Raw genomic sequence first — 18,462 nt, forward strand, 5'->3', positions numbered from 1 at the left:
GAAAGGACAGATTCACTGGCAGTGTGTACCTAGACCTGGTTGTGTCACTGCGCTTGGGTAAAGCATTTTCATTAAGCCCTGTGCTATGTTCCGTGGCACTATTGATGAACTTAGGCGCTACTCTAGTCAATCAATTTCATGATCAATACATTTAGACGATGGCTTTGTAATTTGTAGCTGGATCGGCGAGTTATTTTACTGGATTGATTGAATCAACTTGCAACATGAGGGCTAGAGGGAAGAGGTTGCATGCTCACCGAGAAGAAAACGGGAGAGAAATGATCGTCCTCTCACAATTGATGAAGATCGTCACTTGTTTGTAATGAGAAATCCCATACACTTTGGGTTTCTTTAAAATGATTACTGAACTTGTTTGTAACTACTCACTTTTATGCTCAACATCAGGCAAGGTATAGGTATGCAAAACTGAACAAACCATTGTACTTTTTGCCCTCATGGAGCTGATAGTTTAGATGACAAGAGAGGGTTTGAATACATAATTAGACAAATATATACACATGATGAGTGTGATTTACTTTATACTTAAAAAATGAAGAGAAAGCATTTTTTTTAATTTTGAGAGAGAGAGAGAGAGAGAGAGAGAGAGCAAGAAGGGGAGGAGCAAAGAGAGAGAGAGGGAGGAAGAGAGAATCCCAAGCAGGCTCTGCATTGTCAGCACAGAGCCTGATGCAGGGCTCGAACTCACGGACCGTGAGATCATGACCTGAGCTAAAGTCAACAGTCCGACGCTTAATCAACTGAGCCACCCAGGTGCCCCCAGAAAAAGCATTTTTTTTTTAAAAGAATGCAAAGTAGCTTTAAATTTTTTCTTTTCTTTTTCTCCCTTCCTTCCTTCCCGCCCCCTCCTCCTCCCCATGTTGCTTATTGGAGAATGTATAGGTTGAAGGAGATTGGAATATATCAAGTAGAAAGCATGGGAAGAAGAATAACAAGATGTAGGAAAGGAAGTGGAGAAAGGAAGGAAAACCACCAAAGACCCCGTGAATTCTGTTTAAAATATTTGATGATAGAAACTAATGGCAGAGTTGGTAAGCTTAGAGAAATAAATCCAGAAGAAGGAAATCACTTAGGAAGGAAGATTCTTGGGGCTCCTGGGTGGCTCAGTCAGTTAAGCATCTGACCCAGGTCACGATCAGGTCATGATTCGGCTCAGGTCGTGATCTCACAGTTTGTGAGATCGAGCCCCGCGTCAGGCTCCACGCTGACAATAAGGAGCCTCCTTGGGATTCTCCCTCTCCCTCCCCCCACCCCCACTCTGCTCTTCCTTCACTCATGCTCTCTCAATCTCTCTCTCTCTCAAAATAAATAAATAAACCTTTTTTTAAAAAAAAGAAAGAACAGTCTTAATTTTTCTGTAAGTGGACAGTTTTGTTTTGTCTTGCTTTGTTTTGTTCTGAAACTGTTCTCGCAGAGTGTATGTTATTGGCAGAATCTTGGATGGAGTAATTAGTTACTGGCTCAGAGGAGTGAACTGTAACGCCCATGGTCATACAGGCAGAGCTGGGTCGGGCCACCAGGTCTCCTAATGCCTAAACTGGGGTTCTTTTCACTGTATTGCCTCCCTTCTGGGTAGAGAAAGCTTTGCAGATGCCGTGCCTCGCTATTTGTAAAAGGACGTCTTGGTTTACAATGTGAACAAACTGTAGAATTTGTCTACAATTGCTGACCTCTCCTGAGGGCCTGTGGTCACACTCCTTGGCTTCTGTCCAGCCCGTGGTCAGATTTACCTAGTGGGTGAGGTTGGGAGAGAGACCTGGGCCGCTGTGACTGTTTCGGCCTCTCCCTGGTATCTGCCTGCAAAGAGCTTTGAGTTTCCGTGGGAGAGGCCTGGGACAGGCAGATAACCCACCTAAGTTTCATTTCTCCCAACAGCGTTAGCCACAACAAAGCTGGCGTTTCTATCTCATAGTGTGCATCCTGCGAGCTCAGACGGAAGAGAAGGGTGGCAATTATTGGGGCTCCCCTAAGCCCAATAGATTTTATTGAGAGACGTATTTCCTAGTGGTTCAAAACATGGACACTGGAGCCAGATTAGCTGTGTTTGTATCCCAGCTCTGACACTTAACTAGCTGTGTGATCTTGGGCAAATCGCTTAACTACTCTAACAAAATGAGACAAAAGTAGCATCCACGCCGACGTGTTTATGTCACAATTAAAAAAAAAATTTTTTTAGGTGTCTGACACGTAGGATAAAATTTTAAAAACCGGTGGTTTATTACCATGTACAAGGGACAATTTTTCAAGAAGCCCTTCAAGAAGACTGTGGATTTTTATTATACGCATATTTCAAATACCTATTTTTATATGGAAGCAGTGAAGTTTATGGTTAAAAGCATGGGGTCTGGAGTCAGACACCTCGGTTCAAATTTTAGCCTCACGACTTACCAGTTGTATGACTTTAGGCAAGTTACTTAACCTTGGATCTCAATCTTGTCACAGTGATATAAGGATACTGGCCGTACCCACCTTAAGAGATTGTTGTGGAAAATGACAATATTTATAATGTACTTATTGATCTAATAGTCATTATATATTTATTCAAGAAAATACATACGTAAAAATGGAGTGGAATTGCTGGGGCCTGTGGTAACCCTATGTTTAACCTCTGGAAAAACTGCAAGACATTTTCCAAAGCGGTTGAAATATTTTACATTCCCACCAGCAGTATATGAGGGTTCTGTTTTCCCCACATCTTCACCAACAGTTACTCTCGCCCATCTGTTTTCTTTTAGCCATCCCCGTGGATATGAATTGGTAGCTCACTGTGTTGTTGACTTGTGTTTCCTTGAAGTTGAATGATGTCAGGCATTTTTCTTATGTTGATTGGCCATTGGTATATCTTCCTGGAGAAATGTGTAATCAGGTCCTTGTGCATGGTTCAACTGGGTTACTTGCCCTTTTATTACTGAATTATATTTTATATTTCATATATTCTAGAATTTTATAGATTCTAGGGGCAAGTCCCTTAACAGACATATGATTTGCTCTCATGCTTTTGGTGTCACATCTAAGAAGTCTTTGCCTAACCCAAGTCATGAAGATTTACTCCTATATTTTCTTCTAAGCGTTTTCTAATTGTAGCTCTTATATTTAAGTTAATGATACCTTTTGAATTATTTTTTGTATACGGTGTGAGGTAGTAAATCCCTTTTTTTTTTCCAGGTGGATATCCAGTTGTCCCAGAACCATTTGTTGAAGACGATTCTTACCCTATGGAATTAACTTGGCACTCTTCCTGAAAATCAATTGACTATAGGGCACCCGGGTGGCCCAGTTGGTTAAGCATCTCTTGATTTCAGCTCACGTCATGATCACTCTGAGATCGAGGCCCACGTCAACACAGAGCCTGCTTGGAATTCTCTCTCTCCTTCTGTCTCTGCCCCTCCCCTGCTCTCTCACACAGACACTCGTTCTCAAAATAAATAAATAAATAAATAAATAAGCATTTTAAAAATAAAGATAAAAAATAAAATCAATTGACTATAAGTGTGAGCCTTTATTTATGGACTCCAATTCTATTCCATTGATCTATATGTCTATCTTTATGCCAACATTACACTGGTTTTATTACTGTATCTTTGTAGTAAGTTTTGAAATCAGAAAGAATGTGTCCTCCAACTTTGCTCTTCTTTTTAAATATCATTTAGGCTATTATGAGAACTTTGAATTTCCATATGAATTTTGGGATTAGCTTTAGGATTAGCTGGCAAAGAAGCCTGCTTGGATTTTCACTGAGATTGCATTAAATCTATAGATCAACGTGGCGAGTATCTCCATATAACAATATTAGGCTTTTTGAATCATGAACACTGTATGGCTTTCTACATATTTGCATTTTCTTTCCTGTCTTTTGACCCTGTTTTATAGCTTGCAGACTATACATTTTACACTTTTTTGGTTAAACTTATTCATAAGTATTTTATTTTTTTGATATTCTTTTCTTTCCTAGAAAAATACAGTTAATTGATGTATATTGATCTTGTACCTGACAACCTTACTGAACTTCTTTATTCTAATAGTTTTTCTGTGTATGTATTCTTTAAAATATTCTATATACAAGATCCGTTCATGTAAAAATAGAAATGGTTTTACTTCTTCCTTTCTAATCTAGATACTTTTTATTTTTTTTTCTTATCTAATCGCCCTGACTAGACCCTCCAGTACAATGTCGGAAGGAAGTAGTTAGAATAGATACCCTTATTTTGTTTCTGATCTTTGGGAGAAAGTATTCAGTATTATGTGTGATGTTAGCTGTGAATTTTTTGTAGATACCTTTTATCAGAAAGAGGAAGTTCCCTTCTATTTCTAGTTTTTTAAGACTTCTGTAAGATTGGAGGTAACATTCCCTCTTTCATACGTGGTTTAGCAAGATGAGTTTTCTCTCTTTTCACCTTGGTCGATTTGGCTAAAGCCTTGTCCATTTCGTTGATCTTTTTTAACAATCAACTTTTGGTTTTGTTGATTTTCTCTATTGGTTTTGTATCCTCTATTTCATTAATGTCTTCTCTGATCTTTATTATTTCCTCCTGCTTTCTTTGGGTTTAGTTTCCCTTTTTTTCTAGTTCCTTAAGGTGGAGATTAGGTTGTTGATCGCGAGATCATTTTTATACAGGTGTTCAGAGCTATAAATTTCTCTTTAGTCACTGCTTTCACTGCATCCAATAGGTTTTGGTATATTTTATCTTCACTTTTATTCAGCTCAAAGTATTTTCTGATTTCCTTTGTGATTTCTTCTTTTACCCATTGGCTATTTAAAAGTACGTGACTTGATTTCTTCGTATTTGTGACTTTCACAAATTATTTGTGTTGTCGGTTTCTCATTTCATTCCTTTGTGGTCAGAGAACATACTCCATATGGCTTAAATCCTTTGAAATTTATTGAGTCTTGTTATACAGCTCTGCGTATGGTCTGCCTTGGATTGCGTTTTGTGTGCACTTGAAAAGAATGTGCATTCTACCGTTGTTCCATGGAGTGATCCGAAGATGTCTTTTCTAAGTCGTCTATAGTATTGTTCGTATCTTCCATTTCCTTGTTGATCATCTATTTTTTTTCTAGCCACTATCAAACATAGGCTAGTGAAGTCTCCCATTATTATCACTGATGGCATATGTATTTTTTATTTTCTTTCTATAAATATTTCCTGCTTAGCCCTCTACCCGTTTGCTATACTTGAAAAGCATATGTAAACCTTAAATGCCCCACCAGAGGTCATCCACCTCTCTGCTCCTTTTGTCGACATGCACACCAGAGAGGGACACAAAACATTGGGGATGGATAGGAGTAAATGGGGGGGGGGGGGGGAGTCCCGGGCTTGGTGGTACAAAGGATCAGCATGAGTACAGTAGTGGCAGACTTAAAAGGTCATGTCAGGTCAAATACGATGGAAGTCTGAATTGAGTTAAACTAGGAAATTTCAAAGCTCAGTCCGTACTCTAAGTTGTAGAGCAGAAATAACAGATAAGTATGAGCTCATGGTTAATTGATTTTTGACAAGAGTGCCAAGACAATGCAATGAGAGACAAAATACTCTTTTCAACGAATGGTGCCAAGGCAGCTAGACATCCACATGCAAAAAAGAAAGAAAGAAAGAAAGAAAGAAGAAAGAATAAAGAAAGAAGAAAGACAAAAGAAAGAAGAAAGAAAGAAAGAAGAAAGAAGAAAGAGGGAAGAAGAAAGAAAGAAGAAAGAAGAAAGAGAAGAAAGAAAGAAGAAAGAAAGAGAAGAAAGGAAGAAGAAAGAAAAAAGAGAGAAGAAAGAAAGAAAGAAAGAGGAAAGAAGAAAGAAAGAAAGAAAGAAAGAAAGAAGAAAGAAGAAATACAAAAGAAAGAAGAAGAAGAAAGAAGAAAGAAAGAGAAGAAAGAAAGAAGAAAGAAAGAAAGAAAGAAAGAGAAGAAAGAAAAAAGAAAAAAGAGAAGAAAGACAGAAGAAAGAAAGAAAGAAAGAAAGAAAGAAAAAGAAAGAAAGAAATTAGACTCCTACTTCCCACCATATACAAAAAATAATTCCAAAGAGATCATAGACCCAAATGTAAGAGCCAAACCTATAAAACTCTTGGAAGAAAATAAAGGAGTAAAACCTCATGACCCCGGGTTAGGCAACGTCTTCTTAGAGACCACACCAAAAGCATAAGCAATTAAGGACAAAATACGTTAATTAGACTTCATCAAAATTAGACACTTTTGCGCGTCAACAGACGTCTTTAAGAAAATGAAAAGACAATTCACATAAGTGGAAAAATACTTGCAAATAATATATCTGATAGGGCCTTGTGCCCAGAGTAAATAAAGAACACCATTTAACAATTTTTTAAAAAAAACCACACACAATTAAATGAGTTAAAACAGGGGCAAAGGATTGAATGGACCTTTCTCTGAAGAAGATACACAAATGGCCAAGCACTTGCTTAACATCATTAGTCATCAGGGAAGAAATGTAAACCAAAATCACAGCGAGCTTGCAGTACGGCCGCCGGTGTTGCCACCGCCTTAGCATTTTGGAATCAGGAGAGCCGAGCCCATGCCCGGGCAGGGTAGAGGGTGGTGGGCAGGTCTGGCCTCCCGTCACCATGGACAGTTTTTCCTTTTCCTAAGTGGACTGTCAGCAATCCAGCCAGATCCGCTCTTTCACCTTCAAGGTAGAGGAAGAGGATGATGTGGGGCGTGTGCTGGCTTTGACCACGCTCTGCCTCATCAAGGGGGCCAAAGGTCAGTGTAATGTCCTAGAAGTCATGGCCGGGAACCAAGACCGCCAGGAGACTGCAGTCCCGGTGGCCAACCTCAAGTTGTCCTGAGTTGTCCTGAGTTGTCCAACTCACGCTCAGGTTGGAGGACGTCCAGCTCCAACCCCCTGTAACCTTCCATCTGGAGTCGGGTTCCGGGCCTGCGCGGATCGCGGGGCAACGCGAAAAGCACTGACGTTTCTGATGAAGAAGAGAGTGAAGAGGGGAGTGAGGAGGAGGAAGCCGAGTTGTGCCCCATCCTGCTTGCCAAGAGGCAAGGAGGCCCCAGCCTCCTTGGGTGGCAGGACCTCTGAACTTCTATTCTGACCCTCTTTCCCCACTTTACCTATGAGATCGGAAGTCAGCATCAGAAGCTCAGGACTACACATGTGTAATACTTCCCACATTTTTCGATAAAGGTTGAAATACAGCGACGTGGAGTGGGTTTTTTTTTTCCTGCAAAAACAAACAAATCAACAACAACACGGCACTAGGATGGCTATACTAAAAAAGATGGACAAGGATAAGTGTTGACGAGGATGTGGAGAAATCGGCACTTTTACACATCGACAGAGGGAATGTTAAAGGGTGTAGGCCCTTTGGGAAATAGCTTAGGTGTTCTTTCAATAATTAAACATACAGTTACCACACGACCCAGAAATTCTATCCTGAGCCGTATCCTCAAGGGAAAGCAGATGTCCGTGAAAAACTCGGACACGAATGTTCATAGAAGCATCATTCATAAAATCGAAACTGGAAAAAACCCGGGGCGCCTGGGTGGCTCAGTCAGTCGGGTACCCGACTCTTGATTTTGGCTCAGGTCATGATCCCAGGGTCGTGGGACTGAGCCTCATATGGGGCTTCGCCCTGAGCGTGGAGGCTGCTTAAGATTCTCCTTCTCGAAATGAGTCAGTCCAAAAAAAGGACAGATATCATATGTTTTCACTCATATGTGGAAGTTGAGAAACTCAACAGAAGACCACGGGGGAAGGGAAAGAAAAAGAATAGTTACGAACAGAGAGGGAGGCAAGCCATCAGAGGCTCTTAAATACAGAGAACAAACTGAGGGTGCAAGGGGGTGGCGGGGAAAACGGGTGATTGGCATTGAGGAGGGCACCTCTTGGGACGAGCCCTGGGTGTTTTACTTAAGTGATGCATCATGGGAATCTACTCCCAAAACCAAAAGCACGCTGTATACAGTATATGTTAACTAACTTACTAACTTGTCCATAAGTGATATAAAAAAAATAAAACGATAAAATCCACAAATAAATAAAATAAGATTCTCTTTCTCCCTCTGCCCCTCTCCCCTGTTCTCTCGCTCACTCGCTCCCGCTCTCTCTCTGCCTCAAAGAAAAAAAATGGAAAAAACCATCAACTGAAAACTGGATAAACAAAATGTGGCATAAGCGTACAATGTAATATTATTTGGCCATAGAAAGGAATAAAGTTCTGACACCTGCTACAACGTGAATGAATCTTGAAAACATTATGCTAAGTGAAGGAAGCCAGACAAACTGCCACGCACACTGTATGCTTCATAAAAACCACTGAATTTGATATTTTAAAATATTGAACATTATGTTCTGTGAATTACATCTCAATAAAGCTACCAGCTTTTAAAATACACATAAGATCATTTCCCGACTCTTAAGAAAGTCACGCTTTAGCATGGGTAAAATGGTCATTGCCGGTGTTTGGACTTGAGCCTCTGCCTTCACTTCTGACTCGAGAAGTCAGTGCATTCAGGATAGACTCCTGTTACCCACCTGGAAGACGATTGTGCTGAACATCAGGGTCATGCCATACCCCATTGTGCCAACCGTCTGCCCAACTGTGGGCATACACACAGTCGACACCCAGAAATTCTCATTGAACTACACTGGTTTCTACCAAATTCCCTCGGCTTGTCTGTGGGAAGCTCAGTTAGTCCCCTGCTGGATCACTCTGGTTCTAAGTTTTTTTAGCGCTTATTTATGATTGTTGAGACAGAGAGAATCAGAGTGCAAGCGGAGGAGGGGCAGAGAGAGAGAGAGGGAGAGAGGGAATCCGAAGCAGGTTCCAGGCTCCGAGCTGTCGGCCCGGAGCCCGACGCGGGGCTTGACCTCATGGACCGCGGGATCGTGACCTGAGCTGAAGTCAGATGCTTAACCGACTGAGCCACCCAGGCGTCCCTCTGGTTCTAGAGACCAGTCCCATCTACCTGGATGATTTACTATCTCAGAGATCTTTCTGTTTTCACTAACCTTCCTGGTGGATATGCGTCTGGCTTGTTCTAACTCAACCAAAGTCCATTTCTGACCATGCTGAGTAAATCTCCTTTCAGCTACCTGTCAAGTGACCTCATATGGCTGGAGACGCAATATGGTCTAATACGAGAGCATAGCAGTTAAGAGTCCAAGCCCAGTCCAAGTCCTCTCTCCAATTCAGATAAATAGCAAAGGTAGGTCTCTCCTCTTTCTCCCCCAACCTCCTCTTTTCTTTCCTTTTTTAAAATTAAGTACAATGTATTGTGAAATTGTTTTCCATACAACACCCAGTGCTCATCCCAACAGGCGGCCTCCTCCGTGCCCCTCACCCACTTTCCCCTCCCTCCCACCCCCCATCAACCCTCAGTTTATTCTCAGTTTTTAAGAGTCTCTTATGGTTTGCCTCCTTCCCTCTCTGTAACTTTTTTTCCCCTGTTCCCCTCCCCCATGGTCTTCCGTTAAGTTTCTCAGGATCCACCTATGAGTGAAACCATACGGTATCTGTCTTTCTCTGCCTGACTTATTTCACTTTAGCAGAAGACCCTCCAGTTCCATCCACGTTGCTGCAAATGGCCAGATGTCATTCTTTCTCATTGCCCGGTAGTACTCCCTCGTGTATACAAACCACATCTTCTTGATCCATTCGTCAGTCGGTGGACATTTCGACGTCACGCTGCAGGAAGAACGATCTTGAAAAAGCGTGCCTCGGAACAGGCCCCTTCCTTGCTGAATTGCTACAACAGACCAAACGCTTCATGTCAGGTGCACTCCTAAGGGCCCTGTGTCTATTGACGCCTTAAATATTCACAACAGTATGTATTCCTCTTCTCACTTTATGGATGAACACGATGAGGCACGGAAAGGTTAAGTTGCTTACCCAAGAGAGCGCATTCACTACCAAGACAGCATGGCTCCGGAGTCCTTGATCTCGGCATCGCACCGTCCCCATGCCGTCCCCCTGTGGGCCGTTCATCCCACTGACAGTACAATTCTTACCGTGGTTTTCAAGGCCTACGTGATCTACTCCCTGCCTTGCTCAGGGCTCTACCGCTGCCCAGTACTTGAACTGCCCAGGCCCCAGTCCCAGGCCCGCCTCTTCCCCGGCACCTTTGCACTTTCAGTTGGCTCTGTAATGCGTCTCCTCCCCTCTCCCCTCCTTCACACGCCTGGCTGTTTAAATGTTACCATGCCCGAGATCTTCCCCCATCTTCCTTTCTTAGCAATACTCCCTCTCCAGCTCTCTCTCCCCAGCTGATTCCAGCAGCCTCCTCATTTTTGTTCCCGTCACTTCTCTCAATGTGTCTACCAGACCACGAGCGGCCTCCCCCGTTGGGCTGTGGGATCTTGAAGACAGGAGCTGTGTCTATCTATCTGCTCTCTATCTGGCCCAAGGTCAGCACCTAATCAAAATTGGCTTCATGAACAACGAAGAAGACTTCACCCGAACCTTTGTTACGGGACATGTCCACATATATTGCCATTACCCTGAACTTGTGAAACCAGGGCTCTGTTTTGTTCATTTGTGTGCCCCTGTGTCTAGTATATTCACACCAGAACGCTTTAATATATACTGAACAAGGAGAATGGATAAAGGAGTGAGCCATTAAGGACCAGGATTTGCCAAGAAAGGCTTTATAGAAGAGGTATACTTAAATGCCTTACTTCAGTTGCCAAAAACATTTTTCAAGCATAAAAGATATGCATTTTTAAGGCTCCTTATGAAGCAAACAGTTCTTGCTAAATAACATATCAATCATTCAAATGTAACCGAGAAAATACCATATGGATACTTTTATTGCAAAAAAAAAAAAAAAAAGCCACGGGTTTAAGTTCTATATGAACTTAGAGAGAATTTTGCCAAACATTTAAATAGTGACAAGGTGTTAATGTTGGTTTCCAAATCCCCAAAGTGGCAGACCATATATCTGAACAGGATCAAGGCCCAGCTGATTTAATCCTCAACAACAGTAGTTAGTGGGGATCAACTCCTTTTTAATTCAAATGAGTTGACGAATAAGACAGACATGGATGAAATGAGCTGTTGTATAGGCTGTTTTATTTTACTCAGACTTAACCTATAATTTATCTGAAGCAAAGAATGACTTGCTTCAGACAAATCTGTGAAGCCAGAGTGCAGGCTTAGAAGCCTAAGCTCTATCATTTACCTGCTGTGTGACTTCAGGCAAATTATTCTCTAAACGTTGGTTCCCTGGCTTATAAAGTGGGGATAATGGTAGTATCTGCCTCAGTGAATATAAAATGCTTCCCGTAGTGCCTGGCATGCAGAAATTCTTTACGGAGTGTTAGATATCGATAGTAGTGTTTTGGGTACTGGATTGGTCAAGAGATCTGAGTTCTAGTCCCCATTCTTTCGCTAACTAGTTGCAGGACTTTGGGCAAATTCCTTGGCCGTTTTCTGTCCCAGGTTCCCCTTCGGAAAAGGAGGGCATTCCCACGACTGTTTGTTTCAGATATCTGCTGCTGGATCGTAAGCCACCAAAACTTAGTGTCTTAAAATGACAATTCAGTATTCTCATAACCCTGTGGGTTCGCGGGTATTAGCCGGAAGGTTCTTTTGCTCTACGTAGTATCGCTGAGGTCACTCAGGGAGCTGCATTCCGTTGGGAGTTTGGCTGGGGCAGTACCATGTAAAGTGGCCTCTCGCCACCGACGGTCTCTCTCCCTGTGTCCTCTTTCCACCCCAAGATGCAGTCTTCCCATAGGGCAAGTTCCAACGTAGAGGGTTCATCCAGCCTCCTTGTCATCTTGCTTGCTCACGTTCCGTTGGCCAAAGCCAGTCAGATGGGCAAAGCTAAGTCCGTTCGGAAGAAGACTACACAAGGTATGAATGCCGCGAGGTGTGTTTCATTGGAGCCCATCAACGGAACAGTCTACCCCACCATGATTCCAGATTTTCCTCAGGATCAGCATACGCCATCATAGGTCGAATTCCTTTGTCTTCAACCGCCCCCCTCCAAAAAAAAGTGCTGTAGACAAATTTTCCCCTTCTGTTGTAGTTCCCCCTAACCGTTGACTTGGCCCCTCGTCTTCCTGGATCCAATACACTACTTGAACACGCTAACGTTCTGATCCCTTCGGATTCCAACTACTATTCCCCACCCCACAAAAATGTCAGTACCTTTCCTTAGGCTTCCCTTACTTAGTCTGCTCTCTTTCCCCATCTCTTTTCTCCTTTGGTGCATCCCTGAGAGGCACTTACATAAGGTTTGCAGCTATAGCTTCTCGGTGTTTCCACAGGTCTGATCTTGCTATTTTGTGGGGCTTTCCCTTTACGTCCTACTGGGAACAGAACAAGGGTGGCTGTCCTCGCCTAACATTCAAGCGCTTCTTCTGTGTCACACGCCTCAGCAAATGCTCATCACCTGCCTCTTGATGCTGGAAGGAGAAGTTTCGAGTTTTCTATCCAGCTGGAGCCATCTAGGGGGCGTGTGGGTGCAGGGAAACCCCCAGGGCCCCAACCGACAGCCTACACGCATTCTGAAAGCCAAAGCGACAAACCGCTGTTCATTCGTAAGAGCTGTTTCACACTCTCTTCAGGGACATACCTTGGTGCTGATATAAAAACTGTATCCAGGGGCTGGGGTTTTCATCTCAAAATACCCCCTCCCTCATCTCTGGGGGAGTCATTTCAGGTTGAAATGGAAACCTAGCAACCATCTGGTTAATAGGATCAATTCAGGCAGCAGGAGGTCTGGCCGGAGGTACAGAGTTTAGCATTTAGTAACAATAAAGAGCTCGGTGTCTAGGCTTTCCACAAAGCTAAAAAAAAAAAAAAAAACACCTTGTTTAAAAGGCATTTCAGGAGGCTAAACAATCACTTCCTTGGGATTCTTCTCTTTAGAAATCCACAAAACAAAAATCACGCACATCTTATCTGATAATTGCTATTAACTATGCTGTCGTGTTTTCCCGATATCATCTAATATGTCATTCGTAAGACCTAGAATAGAGCTAGGGTGGTTCCTTCAAAAAAGCCTCATGCCAGGAAGTTACGAATGTGTCAAACAGTCACAGTTTCGAGAAGGCACACTGACAGAATTTTTGAAACTATATATTTTATAAAGTAATATGGATCCATGAATGAGACATCAGCATTTGAATACAAACCACGTGACGTGTGTGGTCCTTTCTTTTTTAGTTTTTTTTTCAACATTTATTTTTGAGAGCGTGAGAGGGACAGAGTGCAAGCAGGGGAAGGGGCAGAGAGAGAGAGAGGGAGACACAGAATCTGAAGCAGGCTCCAGGCTTCAGGCTCTGAGCTGTCAGCACAGAGCCCGTCGCAGGGTTCGAACCCATGAACCGTGAGATCATGACCTGAGGCAAAGTCGGACGCTTAACCGACTAAGCCACCCAGACGCCCCCACGTGTGATCCTTTCTGAAGACAGATTAAAAATATATGCTTGACATGAATTTGCTCACTTTTAACTTAAGTGTAAATATATCTGAGGTTATGTAAGTGTGTTTTGAAAAAGAACTCAACTACCAGTAAAAATCGAATGTTCCCCAAATTCTCCAGTTTATGTAAATGACCCGAGAATATTATGCTGCCTATATGTATGCGTTTTTTAAGAAAATCATTTTAAGAACAAGAATTTTAACACGAGAAACAGTAGAAAGAATAATAAGTTAAATACACTAAAATAGAAAATATATTATTCATTGTGTCTGTTTCTAGCAGTCCTGCATAATGGAAAAATTCTTCTCTTAAAAAGACTAAGATTTTTGTGCATGCGCAGAAAATATCTGAGCAGATCTACAAGAGAATATTAACAGTGTTTCACTCTGGGTAGAGAAACCAGGAGTGGCAGGGAGATTTAGTTCACATTTTGTATCTTCATCAGAGGGTGGACTTTTTAACATTATCGTGCATGGCTTCATCATACAAACTTAGATGAAAAAAGACAAACTTAAGCTTTTAATTTTATTTTGTTAGCCTTATCCCCAGGTCACAACTAGAACTTAATAGGGATACAATTCATAGAATTTGTGGCACTTTGGAGCTGGAGAGATCATCCGTCCCGCGACATCAGCTATTTCTAAACTAGTGCAAAGTTTACTCAGTTTGCCTAACACCAGATGCAACTATATTCCAATAGAGCTACAGAATTTGGGCAGCCGTTGGAATTCACCTTGATGGACCCTGACCTACAGTTGAAGGTGTGTAGGATAGGTTTCCCTTTTGCTCCTCAGTGCCATTAAGTGCCAAGATCATTCCTTCAAGAAATGGGCAGGATGGGCAGAAGAGGTGTTTGCCTACCAGGGCAAGGGTTAAGACACCAGAAGGGTTCCCTCCCACCTACCTCTGATTTCCAAATACATTCCGTTACAGATTTCGACTTTGAATGAAGACACTGCCATTTACTGAGGTGCATATGTCCCTGTGAGGGGTAAGCAATAAAACACAACCCAAAGAAGAGTTGAACCTGCTGCTTCTTTCCTGAACATTGGGAAGAAAGCAGGGGAAGGGAGAAGAAAACTTGGGGGTACCAGAGAGACGAAAAGGTAGACTGAGGAAAGCTTGGTCCACTTCACTCTTTTGCCTACAGAATCCTACTGCCATGTCATAAGCTTTAGAAAGTGACTTTGGGTGATAACTTGAGCCTGTGTAAAACTGAGCAACCCCAGAAGTTCCTCACGTTTGAAAATCCCAGTAGCTCCCCTCCTTGTGATGTCTCCGCTGTCTCCTCACCCTTTTCTGGGGAGAGCATGACTTCTCGGTTTGCTCTATCCTCGTATGGAGACTCCTGAGCCCAAGGCTTTGCTTGGAAACAATGGTGTCAGTGTTGAGTATCACAACCTAATGAGAAGGAGAGACATTGAACAACTGAAAGGAGAGCGCACACACGCATACACATCACCTCCTCATTAACTACTACTCATCTTTCAGGGCTCCAGCAATTGGGTAATTATCACTATCATGTTTCTTACCTTCTTCGCCACGCCATAAAAAATCTTCGCGGGTAGCGACTGTGTCTTCTATCGCGGGATCTCCCAGCCACCACACCTGGCGTACAGTAGGCTCATAATACATTTTCGGTGAAGGAAGGAAGGAAGGAAGGAAGGAAGGAGGTGAAGCCACTTAACTGAATGTTAACACAAAAACTATAAATTTCACTCTATAGAGAAGACAAATTTCAAAAGAATTATGAATGCACAGCCCCCTACCCCCGCCCGCCACCCAGCGATGATTCTTAGGAATTCTCCATGGCTGTCGCAGCCTCCTCCCATGTCTTCCAGGAAGAGAGAATTCTAAATGATGCTTATTTAAGAATTCTCAGGTTTTAAGATTCGGAGTTTGTAGGGAGGAATGTTGGACAGTGAGCTGAAAATGAGAGAAGAATGAGAAGGAATGGGAAGGACCAGCCGTGCCGGGTGGGGAAAACCAAGGCAAGAGTTAAGAGAGTTGGCAGAATCCCCAGGGCGAGCTTGTGTCAGGTTGACTATTCCCATCTCAAGTTTGCACACGCCTCTGGAACTCCCTGAAGTCTTTTGTGAGGGAAAACCCCACCTACAGGCTCTGGATGAAACGTCCCTCCCGGCTTCTAGAAATGAGTCCCCTGGTCCTACTATGACTCATTTCCTGGAAAAGTCGTAACTGGTCTAGCCTGACCTTCAGAGCCTGAAGGAGTGCAGATTCGTCTTTCAAATTCAAGAAGAATTTAGAGAAACCATTCAGAAAAGCCTCAAAGACCACTCGCTCCGTCTCCTGCTTTATCAAGAACTTCATGAACATCGTTGCCGGTACTTTCTTCGGCATGTTCTGGGTGAATCAGCACGAAAACAAAGTGACTCCACTGCCAAGTTGAAATTGAATTCTGCAAAGGATGTTATTTCTGGTTTTGAAAAAAACTGCGCTCAGAACTTGAACCTAAAGTAATAACACACCCTTTCCGGCCTTAGGGAGTCATCCCTATAACCTGAAGCTTGGCGCAATCTCTGGGTTTAGCCATTGCTTATGGCTCTTTGTTTGTCACAACAATTCCCGTCTTGTTTTCTACCTTGGAGTTGGTAACTGTAGCTTACCTTTCAGGAAAAAATGTATTTGTATTGCCCTCACCTGTGTATGATTACCCGGCAAGCGGAAAACCCAGTCTTGAGAAGATGCCACCCATTATTCCTTCCTCTCTTCTGCCAAGCTCTTGAGACTTTAACCGTTTGATTGGGACAGGTTCTTTTCTCCAATCCAGCCGTGTCCTTTCAGGCTGCGTGTGAGTATGACCTACGGATTCAGGCCCTACACTGTAGCAAGCCACAAAGTTGTCGGTGGGCCTTCTCTAAAATAACTGCAGTCAACCAAAAGACGCAGATAATGCCCCACCACGTGCAAATTGGTGTGTTTGGCAGTGTGGTGTGGCGGGAATGCCTGTGTGGCTTTGTGAGTGAATCTGGCCTGAGTACATTAGCATCTATGGACGAGCAAGTCGAAGCCTTCCGGCACAGGACGGATGATATGTGCACCATCACAGCAATAAGGCCCTGGCTGTGCTCCAGAAGGGCTTCTGGCCAGCAACTCTGCCCCAGAGCTGAGCTAGTGGCCCCCGTATGACCGGGGAGCATAGTGGGCAGTTCTGCCTGGTTCAGAGCCACACGGGCAGGAAAGCCAACGTGAAGCCCCAACTGCCACCTGGAGTGTCACCTGCCAAGAGAATCTGGGCAGCTACAGAGCCCATCCGATAGCCATGCTTGGGCAGGAAATGAAGCCGGTGGTGCAGCCCAACAGTGAAGAATAGAGCCTCTGGCTCTGAATAACCGGAAAGCCTTAACAGTGACACTGGATGGCCTCAGAAGCTAGTCCACAGTACCCCCCGCCAGCCCCAGAGCCCAGCCAGTGATGCAGTCCAGTCATGACGCATTCCCTGTGGCCCCTCCCCACAACCACGACCACAAAAAGCCCGGGAAAAGTGACCCCACCCAACTGTGGAGCCAAGTCTTTGGCCCCACCCAACTGCAAGACACTACTGGACGCTCCTCCTGACTGAAGGATCTGGCCAGTGAGCCCGACCAGCAACCGAGCACAACCAGAGGCCTACCTGATCACGAAGCCCAGCCTACAGCCCAGCCCGACTCCGGGGCACAGCGCGAATCCTTGCCTCATCGCAGAGCACCGTTGGGGATCACAGCATGTGAGACCCCACACCCAAGGCTGTGGCGTGTTGCCCAAATAGAGACCCCCAAAAGGAAGCTCCGCCTTCCCAAGGATGGCACCGACTGACCCATCCTGGGCGCCAGGCTGAGCCGAGTGGTGCAGAACTATCCCCGCCCAGGTGAATCTGTAATGTCTACAGGAGGAGACCCCTTATTCAGATGAATAGAGACCAATGCAAGGGATCGAAGATCATGGAAAAAAAATCAGGTAAACGTGACATCGCCAAAGATACTAACGAAGCTCGGATAACTGACGGTGAGGAAAGAGAGATCTATCAACCGCCAAGGAATTCTGATAAGGAATTCAGAATAACCCTCATAAAGACGTTCAGCGAACGACAAGGACACACAGGCAGACACCAAAATTAGGAAAACGATGCAGAGACATAATGAGAAGCTCAGCAAAGGAATAGAAACCATAAAAAAAAACAAACCGAAATCCAAGAGCTGAGAAATGCAATGAGTTCACTGAGAAATTCGATAGAAACTGTCACAACCAAGAAGTTACTCAAATGGACAGCAAGGACATGAAAATGCGCTCAACATCACCCATCGGCAGGGAAATACAAATCAAAACCACGAGACATCACCTCACACCTGTTAGAACGGCTATTATCAAAAAGACGTAACAAGTGCTCGGGAGGGTGTACAGAGAAGGAACCCTGGTGCGGCGCTGGTGGGCATGCCAACTGATGCAGCCACTGCGGAAAACAGTACGGAGGGTCCTCAAAAAGTTAAAAATAGAACTACCCTACGACCCAGCAATTCCTCTTCTGGGTGTATATGCAAAGGAAATGAAATCATCATATCAAAGCAAAGAGATATCTGCAAACTCATATTCATAGCAGCATTATTTACAAAAGCCAAGACATGAAAACAAACTGAGTGTCCATCAATCACTGGATGAATGGATAAAGACTATATATATATATATATATATATTCATTTTTAATTTTTTTTAAACATTTATTTTTGAGAGACAGAGTGTGAGCGGGGGAGGGGCACACAGAGAGGGAAACGCAAACTCCGAAGCAGGCTCCAGGCTCCGGGCAGTCAGCACAGAGCCCGACGTGGGGCTTGAACTCACAGACTGTGAGATCATGACCTGAGCCGAAGTCGGACGCTCAACCGACTGAGCCACCCAGGCGCCCCTGGATATACTCTTTGTATTTATATTCAGCCATAAAAAAAAACTCATGAAATCTTGGCATTTGCAAAAGCGTGGATGAAACGTGAGGGCGTCATGCTAAAGAAATCAGAGAACTAAATCGGAAATAAATCAGACAGAGACAGACCAATACTGTAT

At 43.6% G+C, this 18,462-nt stretch overlaps 1 pseudogene; it reads left to right on the plus strand.

Annotated features, from left to right (window-relative positions):
• Nucleotides 1-7,054, plus strand: part of LOC125156953 (nucleoplasmin-3-like) — a 65,043-nt pseudogene extending 57,989 nt beyond the window's left edge.
• The last annotated feature ends 11,408 nt before the right edge of the window (nucleotides 7,055-18,462 follow it).

Source organism: Prionailurus viverrinus, chromosome X (assembly GCF_022837055.1).
Source record: "Prionailurus viverrinus isolate Anna chromosome X, UM_Priviv_1.0, whole genome shotgun sequence".
NCBI lineage: Eukaryota > Metazoa > Chordata > Mammalia > Carnivora > Felidae > Prionailurus > Prionailurus viverrinus.